The 14,951-nt window shown below is 51.4% G+C and overlaps 1 non-coding gene across 1 annotated transcript; it reads left to right on the top strand.

Moving 5' to 3' along the window:
• Window positions 1–7,191: 7,191 nt before the first annotated feature.
• On the top strand, window positions 7,192–7,264 carry TRNAV-AAC. The gene has a single exon. It is a non-coding gene; the product is annotated as a tRNA-Val (tRNA).
• Window positions 7,265–14,951: the final 7,687 nt, after the last annotated feature.

Here is a 14,951-nt window from a genome sequence, read left to right as displayed (position 1 = left end):
GACGCAAAGTTTGGGGAGGCTGAGCCCCCCCCAGCCGCCATTACGAGCCGCCCAGGCTACCTCTGCTCAGTGGGTGGCCAGTCTCCCTGTGTCTCTGCTGTTCGTGCTGGGGAGCCCGGACGGCCTTAGGGGTGGGGCCCCCGGCAGCCGCCCAGGGCTCCAGGGGGTCAAAGGGCACCGTGTGGCCATGCAAAGGTGCTCACTGCTCTCCCCTGCCCCAATGCTCCTCCGTGGCCCCACAGAGGCTGGGAGGGAGCGAGGAGCAACACTATTTGCTCCCTGCGTCCTGGTCACTATCCCCACCTGGGCCGGGCTGTGAGGGGAGCATCAGAAGCTGCTGCTCTCTGCCCTCCCCTGACGCAGCCCGGCTGAGGAAAGTGACCTGGATGCAGGGAGCTCGGATGATGTCCCTTCTCGCCCCCCTGCCCCTGCTAGGGAAGGCTGCTGTGTGGTGTCTCCATGGCTGCACTTTCAGTGATGCAGGTTTCTCTCTCCCATTGTTCCAGGGGCATCCTACTAGATAAAATTGAGCAAGAAATGCTTCCCCGTGGTTTTTAGGACTGGAATTGCTTTTTTCAACAGCCATTGCCATTTTTTTCTAGTTTTGTTTGTTTAAAAGGAAGACGGTGATATTGCACTGGCAAATTCCCCATAGAAACAAAGAATAATAAAGGCACCTCAACTTTTCCTCATTTATGGAGGACAGTCTTATAATATGGATCCAAATATCCTCCAATCACACAAGCTGAAAATTGTTCCACTTTACTGCAGTTCTGTAACCATGTAGGAACCAGTCCTGTCTGTGTTCTGTGCACATCCAAAATTCCTGCTGAATGACCCGCCCTGGGAGCAAGTTACCAGTGACCCAGGGCTGGGGCAGAAGGAGGGTGCAGGTGAGGGGGGGAGCCCAGGGCTGGGGCAGCAGAGGGGTGCGGGTGGGGGGGGGAGCCCCGGGCTGGGGCAGCATCGGGTGTGTGTGGAGGAGAGCCCAGAGCTGGGGCAGCAGGGGGATGCAGAGCCCAGGGCTGGGGCGGCACGGGGGGTGCGGGTGGGGGGGACAGAGCTCAGGCAGCAAGGGTTATGGGGGGGAGCCCAGGGCTGGGGTGGGGGCAGCCAAAATTTTTTTTCCTTCGGGCAGCAAAAAACCTAGAGCTGGCCCTGCCTCCACCCACCGTGAGGTAGTCAAGAGTGGATCATTATTATCCCTACTCGAAAGAGGGAGAAGCTAAGGCTGAGAAAGGAGAATTGACTTGTCTTAGGTCACACAGCCAGTCAGTGGCAGAGTTGGGAATAGGACCCAAGAGCCCTGATTTTCAATATACCTGCCCCTGGAAATTTCCACTACATGCATCCGACGAAGTGGGTATTCACCCATGAAAGCTCATGCTCCAAAACATCTGCTAGTCTATAAGGTGCCACAGGACTCTCTGCTGCTTTTACAAACTAACCATCAGATCTTGAATTTCAGACATTGAATGACCTGAATAAAGTGCTCTGTGATGAGCTCCAGACCAACAACAGTGACAGTAATTATTCAGCAAGTATCTCAGGAGAACTGCAATGTTAGAGAGAATCATGAACTGCTCAGAGACCATTAATGCAGAGAAGCAGCAAAATTCATCAAACACAGAACTGGTTCTGACTTATTTCCTTGGTCTTAAAAGAGAACAAGGACCTGAGTCTCCTCCCTGTCAATAACCCCCTGCTCAGCCAATCAGGGTAGAGACTGAGGACGGGAGGCTGAGGGTTCTCACCAGAGAGCCCAAAGGATGGCCCAGGTCACTGGTGGGGATCACTGCCCGAGCACTATTTCAGCCCCACATTTTTGGGTGGACCTCCCACAGTGGGAGCTGCAGAGCACTCCCCTGCAACAGATGGATCAGACTGAACAGGTTTCAAACCTCCAGGAGGCTCTTACCTTCTAAACAGGGACGGCTGTTTTCTAGTAAAATCACTAAAAGGGAAGGAGAAAACTCGAAAGAGGTTCCTCCTGGCGCTCACGTCCGTGAACCCGAATACTCTCTCAGTCCTCAAAGAGAGACCTGGAGAAGGAGACTTGCTGAAGCAAAGCCACAGGGGTCTCTGAGGTTTCCCTGGCCCCTCGCCCCTGTCCTGCCTGGCTGATGTCACCATCTCTCTGTGAGGTCACCACCTCCCCACCACCTTGGACCAATAGTCTGAGGTCCTGCAAAAGGCCTTTGTGATGTCACTGCCACACCCCTCCCTTGCTGTGCTAATGTCCTGCCCCTGGCCAGGCACTTTGCAGGTTTGAGCTACTCCCTGGGGATCACCCCACTCAAGGAGCGTTCGTTCTAGGCAGCAAGCCGGCTAGACAGGGAAACATCAGACGCGGCTCACAATGCTACACTCAGTTTTTCAGAAATTAGTCGACTTTATGGCCAGAAGAGACCATTAGAGCATCTAATCTGACTCCCTGCATATCACAGGCCTCCTGTATGACACAAGAGCTACTTTTGGGACAAACACATTCCAGAAAGCCATTTAGTCTTCATGAAATGACATCAAGAGATGGAGAATCCACCATTTTTCTTGGTAGCTTGTTCCTGTGGTGAATCATCCTCGCTGTTGAATATTTGTGCCTTTGTTGTAATATGAATTTGTCTCTTTTCATCTTCCAGCCATTGGGTCTTGTTATACCTTTCTCTGCTTGATTCAAGAGCCCTTTAATTCCCAAATCTTTTCTCTCCCTGAAGGCACTTCAACACTTCAATGAAGTCACCTTTCAATCTTCTTTTGATAAGCTAAACAGGTTGAGCTCTTTCAATAGCTCACTAGAAGGCATTTTTCTCCAGCCCTCAGAACCTTTGGTGGCTCTTTGCTGCCCCAGCTCCAATTTCACAACATCTTTTTCAAATGAGGACACCAAAATTGGAGGCAGTATTCCAGTATCAGTCTCATTGATGCCGTGTCACCTCCTGTGACGTTATTGACATAATCTGTATCTGTATAGATCACCGTTGCGACAATTGTTCTATATTTGTAGCCAGTATTGTCGAAAGGTTGTCGTGTAAGGGGTCTATGGAAAGGTTCTGATTGGCTGATTATAATGATGCTATCTCTAGATGTGTTTCATTTTTGTAGTTGAAGTTATGAATATTGGCTCTCTGCCGGCTCACCCGCCCCCTCACCACTGCCCACCCACTCGCCTCCTCAGCCCCCCTCCCTCACCTGCTATGGTGTCATACAGGAGGCCTGTGATACGCAGGGGGTCAGATTAGATGCTCTAATGGTCTCTTCTGGCCGTAAAGTCGACTAATTTCTGAAAAACTGAGTGTAGCATTGGGAGCAGTGTCTGATGTTTCCCTGTCTAGCCGGCTTGCTGCCTAGAACGAATGCTCCTTGAGTGGGGTGATCCACAGGGAGTAGCTCAAACCTCCAAAGTGCCTGGCCAGGGGCAGGACATTGGCACAGCAAGGGAGGGGTGTGGCAGTGACATCACAAAGGCCTTTTGCAGGACCTCAGCCTATTGATCCAAGGTGGTGGGGAGGTGGTGACCTCACAGAGAGATGGTGACATCAGCCAGGCAGGACAGGGGCGAGGGGCCAGGGAAACCTCAGAGACCCCTGTGGCTTTGCTTCAGCAAGTCTCCTTCTCCAGGTCTCTCTCTGAGGACTGGGAGAGTATTCGGGTTCACGGATGTGAGCGCCAGGAGGAACCTCTTTCGAGTTTTCTCCTTCCCTTTTAGTGATTTTACTAGAAAACAGCCGTCCCTGTTTAGAAGGTAAGAGCCTCCTCGAGATGTGAAACCTGTTCAGTCTGATCCATCTGGTGACAGGTCACTTCCCTTCTCTATACCTCAGGCTCCTCCCCATCTGCCCAATGGGAACAGGCACAGTTCTCAAACTCTGGGCAGTCGTGAGCCTGAGTGAGATAAGGGGCGATAAAGCCCTCTGTGAAGGAGAAAGGGGAGTTTCACGGTGTTTAGCACCAAGGAATTCTAAAGTTTGCTAAAATGTCTAGTCTGCGGAAACAAGAAATGGTCGGGGCCAAACTTTTTGACCACTGCCTTTTCTAAAGCCCATTCAGGGGTGTGAGTCCCTGTCTTTTAGGTACCTGGGGTTCTTTGCCAGCAGGAGAGAAGAGGTTCCTGCCTCCATTTTTGTGGCCTTAACAAACCAGGCGTTGTGCCCCAGTTCTCATCTGAGATCCCTGAAAAAGAACATCTTCCCATCCATGAACAAGACAGGACCTATCTTTGAAAGGGAAACAAAGAGACCCCTGGGACTTACAGACTAGCTAGCCTCACTTCCATAGCTGGAGAGATACTGGAATATATTCTTAAACAGTTTGTCAGCAGCACCTACAGGAGAATTTGGTTCTTAGGACGAGTGAGCATGGATTTGTCAAGAACAAATCATTCCAAACCCAGCCTCTTTCCTTCTTTGGCAGGTTTCCGGGCCTAGTGGAGGTGGGTAAACAGTAGATGGGATCTATCTTGGGGTTACTAAGGCTTTTGACACAGTCCCGCAGGACATTCTCACAAGCAAACGAGGGAAATGCGGTCTAGATGCAATCAGTGTCATGTGGGTGCAGAGCTGGTTGAAAGCCCAGACTCCAAGGGCCCTTCTCCATGGTTGGCTGCCCAACGGAGAGGGGGCACCTAGTGGGTCCGGCAGGGATCAGTCCGGGGTCCAGTACTATTCAATAGTTTCATGAATGATTTGGAAGATGGAGTGGAGAGCCTGCTTCTAAAACGTGCAACTGACACCAAGCACTTTGGAGCTCAGGATTGGAATTCAAAACGCCCATAACAAATTGGAGACTTGGTCTTCTTGAGCCAAACCCCATGGCTGGGCCCCTCTCTCTAGACTGGGCTGAAGTGAAACCCCAGAGCCAAACACTCCTCCTCCTGGGCAGTGCGCTCTGACCTTGAATGGTCAGATGCTGCTTAGCTCTGTCAGAGCAGCTTTGGCTGGGGGATTCTTCCAGCACTTTCCAATAGCGGGAAGGTACGAAATCCCCATTTGCCTGCTGGGGACGGAGCCCTAGAGGGGGGAGCAACTTGCCCAAAGTCCCACCAGAAAAGGAAAACAACCAGCAGTGGAACCAATAGGGGTGTCAGGATCTTGGAGGCGCTGTCACCCCCACACTAGGGCGGTGTTATGCACCCCCTGCGGCTGGCTGAGTTTCTCCGTCCCTTGGCAATAAGACAGTCTAGAACCCCAACCAGGGTTATTCTATCTGCTACCCAAGATCCATAAACCTGGAAATCCTGGATGCCCCATCATCTCAGGCATTGGCACCCTGACAGCAGGATTGTCTGGCTATGTAGACGCTCCATCATTATTCCACACAAAGATGGACTACAAGCTGTCAGGAACAGTATCCCCGATAATGTCACAGCAAACCTGGAGGCTGAACTTTGTGACTTTGTCCTCACCCATAACTATTTCACATTTGGGGACAATGTGTACCTTCAAGTCAGCAGCACTGCTATGGGTACTCACATGGCCCCACAGTATGCCAACGTTTTTATGGCTGACTTAGAACAACGCTTCCTCAGCTCTCGTCCCCTAATGCCCCTACTCTACTTGTGCTACACTGATGACATCTTCATCATCTGGTCCCATGGAAAAGAAAACCCTTGAGGAATTCCACCATGATTTCAACAATTTCCATCCCACCTACAACCTCTGCCTGGATCAGTCCACACAAGAGATCCACTTCCTGGACACTACTGTGCTAATCGATGGTCACATAAACACCACCCTATACCGGAAACATACTGACCGCTGTACTTACCTACATGTCTCCAGCTTTCACCCAGACCACATCACACAATCCATTGTCTACAGCCAAGCTCTAAGATACAACCGCATTTGCTCCAACCCCTCAGACAGAGACAAACACCTACAAGATCTCTATCAAGCATTCTTACAACTACAGTACCCACCTGCTGAAGTGAAGAAGCAGATTGACAGAGTCAGAAGAGTACCCAGAAGTCACCTACTACAGGACAGGCCCAACAAAGAAAGTAACAGTACGCCTCTAGCCGTCACCTTCAGCCCCCATCTAAAACCTCCAGTGCATCATCAAGGATCTACAACCCATCCTGAAGGACAATCCCTCACTCTCACAGATCTTGGGAGACAGGTCAGTCCTTGCTTACTGACAGCCACTCAACCTGAAGCAAATACTTATCAGCAACCACACAACAAAAACACTAACCCAGGAACCTATCCTGCAACAAAGCCCATTGCCAACTCTCTCCCCATATCTGTTCAGGGGACACCATCATAGGACCTAATCACATCAGCCATGCCATCAGGGGCTCATTCACCTGCACATCTACCAATGTGATATGTGCCATCATGTGCCAGCAATGCCTCTCTGCCATGTACATTGGCCAAACCAGAGAGTCTCTACATAAAAGAATAAATGGACACAAATCAGACATCAAGAATTATAACATTCAAACACAGCCAGAGAACACTTCAATCTCCCTGGTCACTCGATTACAGACCTAAAAGTCGTAATATTACAACAAAAAACCTTCAACAACAGACTCCCACGAGAGATTCTGAATTGGAATTAATTTGCAAACTGGACACCATTAAATTAGGCTTGAATAAAGACTGGGAGTGGGTGGGTCATTACACAAAGTCAAACTATTTCCCCATGTTTATTTGTCCCCCTACTGTTACTCACACCTTCTTGTCAACTGTGGGAAATGGGCCATTCTGATTGTCACTACAGGTTTTTTTCTCCTGCTGATAATAGCTCACCTTAACTGCTCACTCTCATTATAGTGCGGATGGCAACACCCATTTTTTCATGTTCTCTGTATATATATATCTTCCTGCTGTATTTTCCACTGTATGCATCTGATTAAGTGGATTTTAGCCCACGAAAGCTTATGCTCAAATAAGTTTGTTAGTCTCTAAGGTGCCACAAGTACTCCTCATTATTTTTGCAGATAAATTCATGGAGGTGAAGTCCATTAATGGCTATTAGGCAGCCTGGGTAAGGAATGGTATCCCTAGCCTCTGTTTGTCAGAGGGTGGAGATGGATGGCAGGAGAGAGATCACTTGATCATTGCCTGTTAGGTTCAGTCCCTCTGGGGCACCTGGCATTGGCCACTGTTGGCAGATAGGATATGGGGTTGGATGGACCTTTGGGCTGGCCATTCTTCTTTTCTTATGAAGGGAAGGGCAGAGCCCTGCAACAGAGTTTCTGTAGTGTAGTGGTTATCACGTTTGCCTAACACGCAAAAGGTCCCTGGTTCAAAACCAGGCAGAAACATGATGGCTTAATTCTTCCCAACTCCTAGTGGCCTGTCCCTGCTGTTGTAGGGGCAGCAGTGATTTCTATTGCTCAATAGGTCTGTTATACTTTCCCCATTCCCATTTTTGTCTCCTCTCCCTCTCTGAATGCCTGTGAAGTGGCTTCCCCCCTCCCCCTCCCTCCTGCAATGCTTGTGGGATGAAGGGGCTGGTTGAACAGCTGGAAGAGCAGAAGAGCTGCTAGATAGACAAGGTGTCTGGGACTCTCATTAGGCAGCGATCACACACCCAGAGCATGGACATTGCCCAAGGTGGAGTGTGACCCACCAGATGCAGCCAAGTCATCTCCAGTCGCAGGCCATGAGGAGCAGGTCCTTAAAAGGGGAAGGGGCCCTGTGCTCAGGAGTCACTCACAAGCTTGTACCTCCAGTGAATGCCCTTCGCCCGGACCGCCTGGCCAGTGGTTCGCTGCATTGCAGTTCATTGTGCCTCAGGAAGACTTACCTTCATCGCACTGTCCATCACGGCGCTGTGGGACACTTACCTGGCAGAATCCTGTGCCTGCCTCTTGGCTTCCCAGGGATGGCTACTTGCAGCCCAGGAGAAGAAGGATGGTTCTGGTGAAAGAAAGACAAGCAAAGCTCTGGGAGGAAATTTGGGTGTGGGCTCTGCGCTGGGGGTGGGGGTGGGGTGCAGGAGGGGTGGTGCAGCTCCCAAAGTGACCGGTACACACAACCCTCTGGCAGCAACTCGTAGATGAGTGGGGCCAGGGGATCTCCATGTGCTGCTGTCTGCAGGCGCTGCCTCCAGAGCTCCCATTGGCTACAGTTCCTGGCCAATGGGAGCTGCAGAGTCGGTGCCCGGGCAGGGGCAGCACGTGGAGACACTCCCCCCACCCCAGGGGATGCTGGGACATGCCAGCCACTTCTGGGAGCGGCACGGAGGGACGGAGGTAGAGTGGGCAGGGAGCCACCTTAGTGCTGCTGGCACATCTCTTCACACCCGTTGGGGGAGGGGAGCAGAGGGCCTCCATGTGCTGCCTGGGGTAGGGGCAGAGCACGGAGCTGCCTCCCCTCCGGGGTCTATTACAGGAGTGGGTGGGTGGGGTCTTTTGGCCTGCAAGGTGCAGCAGGTCAGACTAGATGATCACAGTGGTCCCTTCTGACCTTAAAGGCTCTGAGTCTAAAAGGGAGAGGGAAGTAAAGGAATTAAAAAAAAAGAAAAGAAATGAAGCATTGTAATACCAGGATGACTCCAACTGCTTATTATATAGTCCCACCCCTTTCTTCCTCCACTGGGTGTTTAATGACCTGTTGGGATTTGGGACACTGATTCTTTCATTCCATTGATAAACTGTTACAACATGACTGAAATTAAACCAATTCCCAGTGGAGGAATCATCATATCGTTGCATTGGCTGAGAATCAAACCCAGGTCAACTGCTTGGAAGGTAGCTATGCTCACCACTATACCACCAATGCATCTGGTGAAAGTTTTTGATTTTTCACACTTGGTGATTGGTCACCTTACTTCTCAGCATGAGGCGAATGTCTCTATGGTCTCTGCCGTTCATGGTGGGGAGTTTCCCCACTAATAACAGTTCTTGCTGGGTCGGGGAGGGGAGAGAGAACAGGCGTTTATTCTATTTCATTCCTCTCCATTTTCTGTTCCTCCCCTTCCCTTCCAGGGTCCTCCCTTCCATTTCAGACTGTGCAGTGACACCCTCCCTGCACCCAGGACTCTCGAGCCTCTGGAGCAGCACGATCCCATGAGATCCTCAGTGACCAAGGGTCTTTTCCAACTTCCAGGAGACCCAGCTTGAATCTAAAGGAAGCTCTGTTCCTTCCTGGGGATCCTCTCTCCCTTCATGGAGATCAAGAGCATGAAGCCTCTGCCTTGCCTCCTGGGTCTGAATTAATGTCCCATTTCCCACTATGTGCTCGAAAGAAACAAATGTTTCTAACCCAGGTGAGTGGCGTTAATTCAGCTGGAATCCTTCACCCACATTCCTTAGGAGATACAGACTCTCTGTGACACAGACTGACTGGGGTTCATCTCTGCATGTCCCCAATGGGGAAGGAAAGACACTCAGGGCGAAGGAAGAAGATGGACAGAAGGAGTCAAATGGGGCTAGACCTGAATAGGACATTTTCTGCCTGTTAAAATGTACTAGACTCTAATTGCTTAAAACAAAACAAAACCCCACCAGCTTCTGTTTGAACCATCAGCTTTTCACAAAGCAGCCAAAGTGGTGAAGCACAGACACACATAACCACCTACAGCCCAAGTTTGTCTAAGAAGCACCTATAGTGGCTCATGCAGGGGGAAATACAGCTGTGGGTGTGAGTTCAGGCCTCACCCAGAGCGTTGGTTTTCATTAGCCACGGAGCTTCCCCCACTTGCTTTGTCCAATTCACATGGAAAGTGCCATAGGAGGGTGATGAGAGTAAATTCTAAACTCTGAAATGCGGAGGTTGGCCCAGAGATTGGGATAAGGGGTTTGAAGAGAAAAAGCTCTAAGAGTATAAAACCAGACAGTCTCCAGGAGCAGGTACTGTACAATGCCTCAACTGGGAGCCATTTGGGGGGGTTCACTCCCTCTGTTCAATGTCCTGAGAGGTATTTGAAGATGAAGATAACGCCATGGCTAACAGCTGACTGGCACGTCCTGGGTTAAAGAAAGGGACCTGGGTTAATAGTCTGAAGATTTGCGTTACCGTCATTGTCTGACCCCCCTTCAGTGTGGAGCAGGTGTGTACGTTGCTGGGTGGAACGCACAGACTCCTGCAGAGCAGGGGCAGCTGTTTCCATGGCAGAGAGCCTGGCACTTAGGAGACTTTCTACACTTGCTGTTTTGAAGCAAGTCAGTAAAATAACAGAGGAGCTACAATGTCTGGTCCAAAATTTCAGCCGCCCCTGGTGCAAAAACGCTATTTTAGGATCTACATCGGAGGCTCCCGGCACTAGGACACCTGACCAGAGAGCTCAGTGGGGGCGTAACAGCTGCTGACTCTGAGGGTCCTGAGCTAAATCCACTTGCAGGGGAAGTGTTTTGATTTATTTGATGGATAATGAGCACCAGCTACCAGGGGAGAAGCCCTGAGAGTCGCTGCCACTCCAGCTGCTGCTAGGGCAGGGGGGAGCCCCAGGGGGCCAGCTGCTGCTCTGGCCACCCCAGAAGTGCTGCCAGAGGCCACCAAGCTGTGGCTGCTCCTGCTGCCCTCGGGACCACTGGTCAAGTGGTCCCCAGGGCCAGCCGCATTGGCCGCTGCTTGGGCGGTCCCTGGAGCCAGTTGATTGAGTGGCCCTGGAGTCAGCCACTGTGCCCACTGCAGAAGTCACGGAGGTTGTAGGAAGTCACAGAATCCATCACTTCCACCACCTCCGTGACAGACACAGAGACAAACCCTTCCCTGCTGTGACTGCAGTTCCTGGAAGGAAAGAGAAGAACAGAAAGTGACGAGAGAAAGAAAAAGAGAGATTCCCTGTCACCTCTCTCCCTGCTGCTTCCCCCCTTGTATTCTGTAACCCCATCTCACTGGGTTCCCTGTGCTGGTGCCATGGGGGTGACACTAGAGTTCTGGAGATTTGGGGGGCTCTTCATTTCTCAACATTTCACACAAATTTGTCTTTGGGCTGAAATTTCTCCTGTTAGGCCTCTCAGTCAGAGCTGTACCCCACCCTGTTTGCGGGGGGGGAGGGGAGATGTAAATTGCAGAGCAGGCAGAGAAGTCGCCCATAAAGGGTCATATTGATCTGGTGACTGGTTCTGACCGGGGTCCCACGTCCTCTGACACAGGCTCATGTGCAGAACATGGGAGCTCTGACTTGTCCTAAATGCTGTAGACTATGAGTTCCTAGGAAAGGGCAGGAGAGAGGGAGCAAGAGGAGAAAGGCAGAGACATTGGAGACGAGGAATTGTGGGGAGAAGAAGGAGAGAACAGAGAGACAATAAATGATTGAAGCAGAACAGGTGTCCCAACTCCATCTTGCTCATCACAGGTGTTCACAGAGCTGGGTAGTTGCAGGTTTTCCAGTGTCAAGTCTGAACTTTGATTCTAACAATGTGCGTTGAAATATCAAGGGGATCTCCACATACCTGATCTCTTCCCTCTCCCCTTTTTTAGTATTAATTTTTATTTTCACGTGTTTGGCTTAACCGTGATCGTCTCTTTCCCCACCTGTATTGCAATTTGGGGGTTATGTTTATTGTGCCTCCCTTTTGTTCATGTCATTATAATTGTAACAGCAAAGGAATCTGCAGGAGCAAAAACTGACTCAAAACTTCATTTCCCCATCATGCCGGAACATCCTACAAACAGCTCACACAGCTGGAATCATAACACGCAAGGCCAGGGGATGGGAGATGCAGGTTTCCAAGTGTTCTGTCTTTCTCAGATGACACATTCCAGCCCCTTGTGTGCCTCCATCCTGTATGACCTGCTGGACTTTGACACATTTATTTTCTCATTCTATAGATAATGTGATTGTAACACAATGTGACTGAAATTAAACCACTTCCAGATGAGGAAACAACAGAAGAGAAAAGCCATTATTGCATTGGCTGGGAATCAAACCCAGATGAATTGCTTGGAAGACACCTACGCACACCACTATACCACCAATGCATCTGGCAGGAGTAGATTTCCTGCAGGCTGTGTGTGCTGGCAATGGGGTGACATATGACCACAGAGTTAGTGAGCAGGGTGGTTGGGCTGGAATCTGCCTGACAGCTGGGAGCAGAGTTAGGATCCCAGAGTGACTGAAAGGGGGCAAAGGTGAAAACAGATCTCATTGGGAGCTGGCCCCACCCCTGCCCCGCCCCTAGGAGAGGGGAACTGAAGCTCAACTTCAATCACAGAAAACTCTTCCCTGAGAAGGAAGGGGACAGCTTGTTTTAAAGACCAGGTTTGTGTTTGCTCCTGCTACCTACGGAGGGGCTGGGTAGTGCTGATTCCAGCCCCCAGACTCTGGGAGGATAAGGAACAAATTCAGGCTGCCAGTGACCTGCAGGAGGGAGATGATCTTTTGACAGTGACGGACGCCTCGTCCTAAAGGCCTTTGTCTGCCCCCTTCCAGTGACTGTTTGGTACTGGACTGCAGCCCCCACACCTGGGTCTCTCCTGGGGAAATAATGTTTCTGTGCAAAACACCAAAGCTTTTAACAGAAAGGAAGAAAAGGAAATGGCCACATGATGGGACTAGGACATAAGGAATGAAACACACATGGGCGGCGAGTTATATACCCACGTGGTGCCCGGGTACCAGCAATATTCAGAGCCCTGGGGCCCAGCTCCACCAAAGTTTGGGGCTGGGTCTCCCCTCTGGCCCCACCTGCCACCCCCCGTGCTTCCCTCGAGGGTCCCCCGGGCCCCCTTGCTGGCCCCATGCATGTCCCTGGGCCCCGGAGGGAGCAGAGCATCCCTGCCTCTTCCATGCAGCTCCATGCTGCCTCCCTGCAGCAACTGCTGCCACAGGGTCCTAGTGCCCCCCCCTCTTCCCAACTCACTGCCAGGGCAGACTGACTCTGAGCCTGCCCTTCCACCTCAGACCCTTCCCTTTTCCAGCGGGACCCTCCACCATCACAGCCCCCCCACCCCTGCAGTCACCACTCCTGCCCCATGCTGGGCAAGGAGACAGCCCCATCCCCCACCCCCAGTGAGGCTATAGTCAGGGGCAACAGCAGGGGAGGAGGTGCATGCAGCACCCCCCGGCACCCATAATGGGGGAGGCGAGGGAGATTCCTGGACCTGAGAAGGGCCCTAGGAGCACCTGCAGCGACAGTGGTGGGAGTGAGTGTGCTGCTGGGGGGGGGGGAATGAGGGGTTCCTCCCCCAGAGCTTGCTGCTGCCAGCAGGGAAAGGGCTGGGGGGAGTCCTCCTTTCTGGCCCTTGTCCCGGAGCAGCCTGCCTGCACCCCAAACTCATCCCCAGCCCTGCCCCACCCCAGAGCCCACACCCCAGTCAGAGCTTTCACCCCACCACATCCTCAACCTCTGCCTGAGCCCTGAGCCCCTCCCACACCCCAAACCTCCCATCCCCTCCCAGCCAGAGCCTTCATTCCCCACACCCCAACCTCTGCCCCAGCCCTGAGCCCTCCAACACCACAAACCCTCATCTCCAGACCCAGATAGAGCCCTCAGACAACCCTGCACCCCAACCTCTGCCCTAGTCCTGAGCCCTCCCACACCCCAACCCCAGCCTCAGACAGAGCCCTCACCCCCCACACCCCTACCCTCTGCTCTAGCACTGAGCCTCTCCCACACCCCAAACCCATCATTCCCAGCCACACCCCAAACTCCCTCCCAGAACCTTGGGCAGGTGGGGGGGGCGGAGTTTGGGCAGGTTCTGGGCACCACCAAAATTTCTACAAACCTACCGCCCATGGAAACACAAGATGCTTCTCCCATGTGCATTGACTTTTCACCTTGTTTGTGGTGGTGCTGTATCCATGTTGGGCCCAGGGGTCCTCTGGGGCGCCGGGCATTGGCCACTTTCGGGAGAGTGGGCTAGATGAACTGGTCTGACTCAGTGTGGCTGTTCTTATGTTCTAACTGCTGGTTATGGAAGAGACGAACTTCCAGGCTACACAGAACTGAAGAAGGGTGCTGGGTTAGCTCCACAGCTTGTCTCTTTCACCAACAGAGGTTGGTCCTCTGCAAGCTCTTACCCTCACCCGCCTTGTCTCTCTCGGACTCTGAAAAGTGTTTTCTCTCCACTCCCCTTAGAAAGAAGTTAAGTTTTCCCTTTGGGCAACTATCAGGCTGAAGCAATTGTATTGACTGTGACACTAGAATTGAAGATTTAATATTATAAATAAATGAGTCTAAACCTGAGGTTCTGGTTTTCACATTGGTTTTTCTAACTCAGTTCCCAATTCTCTTCTAGAAAGGCCTCCAGGCTGCCTGCCCAGCCCAGCAAAAGTGGCCAGGAGAAAGCCCACACTGCTGCTCTTTCAGGTAGTTGAAGGCTGCTATCAAACCCCCCTCACTCACTCAGTCCCCAGGCTGTGGCAGTGCCTGGGATTCTTCCATCCTAAGTGCAGGACTCTGCACTTCTCCTTGTTGAACCTCCTCAGATTTGTTTGGGCCCAATCCTCCAATTTGTCTAGGTCGCTCTGCACCCAAACCCTGTCCTCCAGCGCTTGGATTCTTTACATGCTTTCACAGAGCAAAGAGCACATGTTCCATGATTTCATAGGGCAGAGTTTTGTGCTATCGGGAGCTTTCCCTGTGTGGATTTGACAGGTGGATCAACACAGAGACACATTGTGACCCTTCTCAGGGTGCTGAGGACTGTGAGTCTCCTTGTTGCCACCTGCCACAAGGAAGAGGGAGTTTTGCATTTGGCAGCTGGATGTTAGTGACCAAACTCACCAGCCTGCTGGAACTCAAGGAGCCTCCTCTGAGCTACAGCAGCCACCTTAACCTTTGAGTTCCTTCAATGTGTCCTCTGGGGTCCAGCCTGGATCTCCAGATACCTGGTGAAATCCCAGATCCTCTCTTCCCCAAGTATCCCAGCTTACTAGTTTTACTGTGGACCATTGCTACTGTATCTCACACAGCACCTGAGTACAGTTATTGAACAAGCAAAAAATTTATTTCACAACGGATAGAGATTTAAACAAACAAATGTGAGTGATGGAAACCAACTGTTACCAACTAAACAAAGGCAGAAAGTGATAGAATAGAAAGGCCAGCACAAAAA

This window comes from Mauremys reevesii, unplaced genomic scaffold, assembly GCF_016161935.1.
Source record: "Mauremys reevesii isolate NIE-2019 unplaced genomic scaffold, ASM1616193v1 Contig158, whole genome shotgun sequence".
NCBI lineage: Eukaryota > Metazoa > Chordata > Testudines > Geoemydidae > Mauremys > Mauremys reevesii.
The sequence above is the reverse complement of the archived record's forward strand: the minus strand, read 5'-3'. Positions and strand labels throughout refer to the sequence as shown.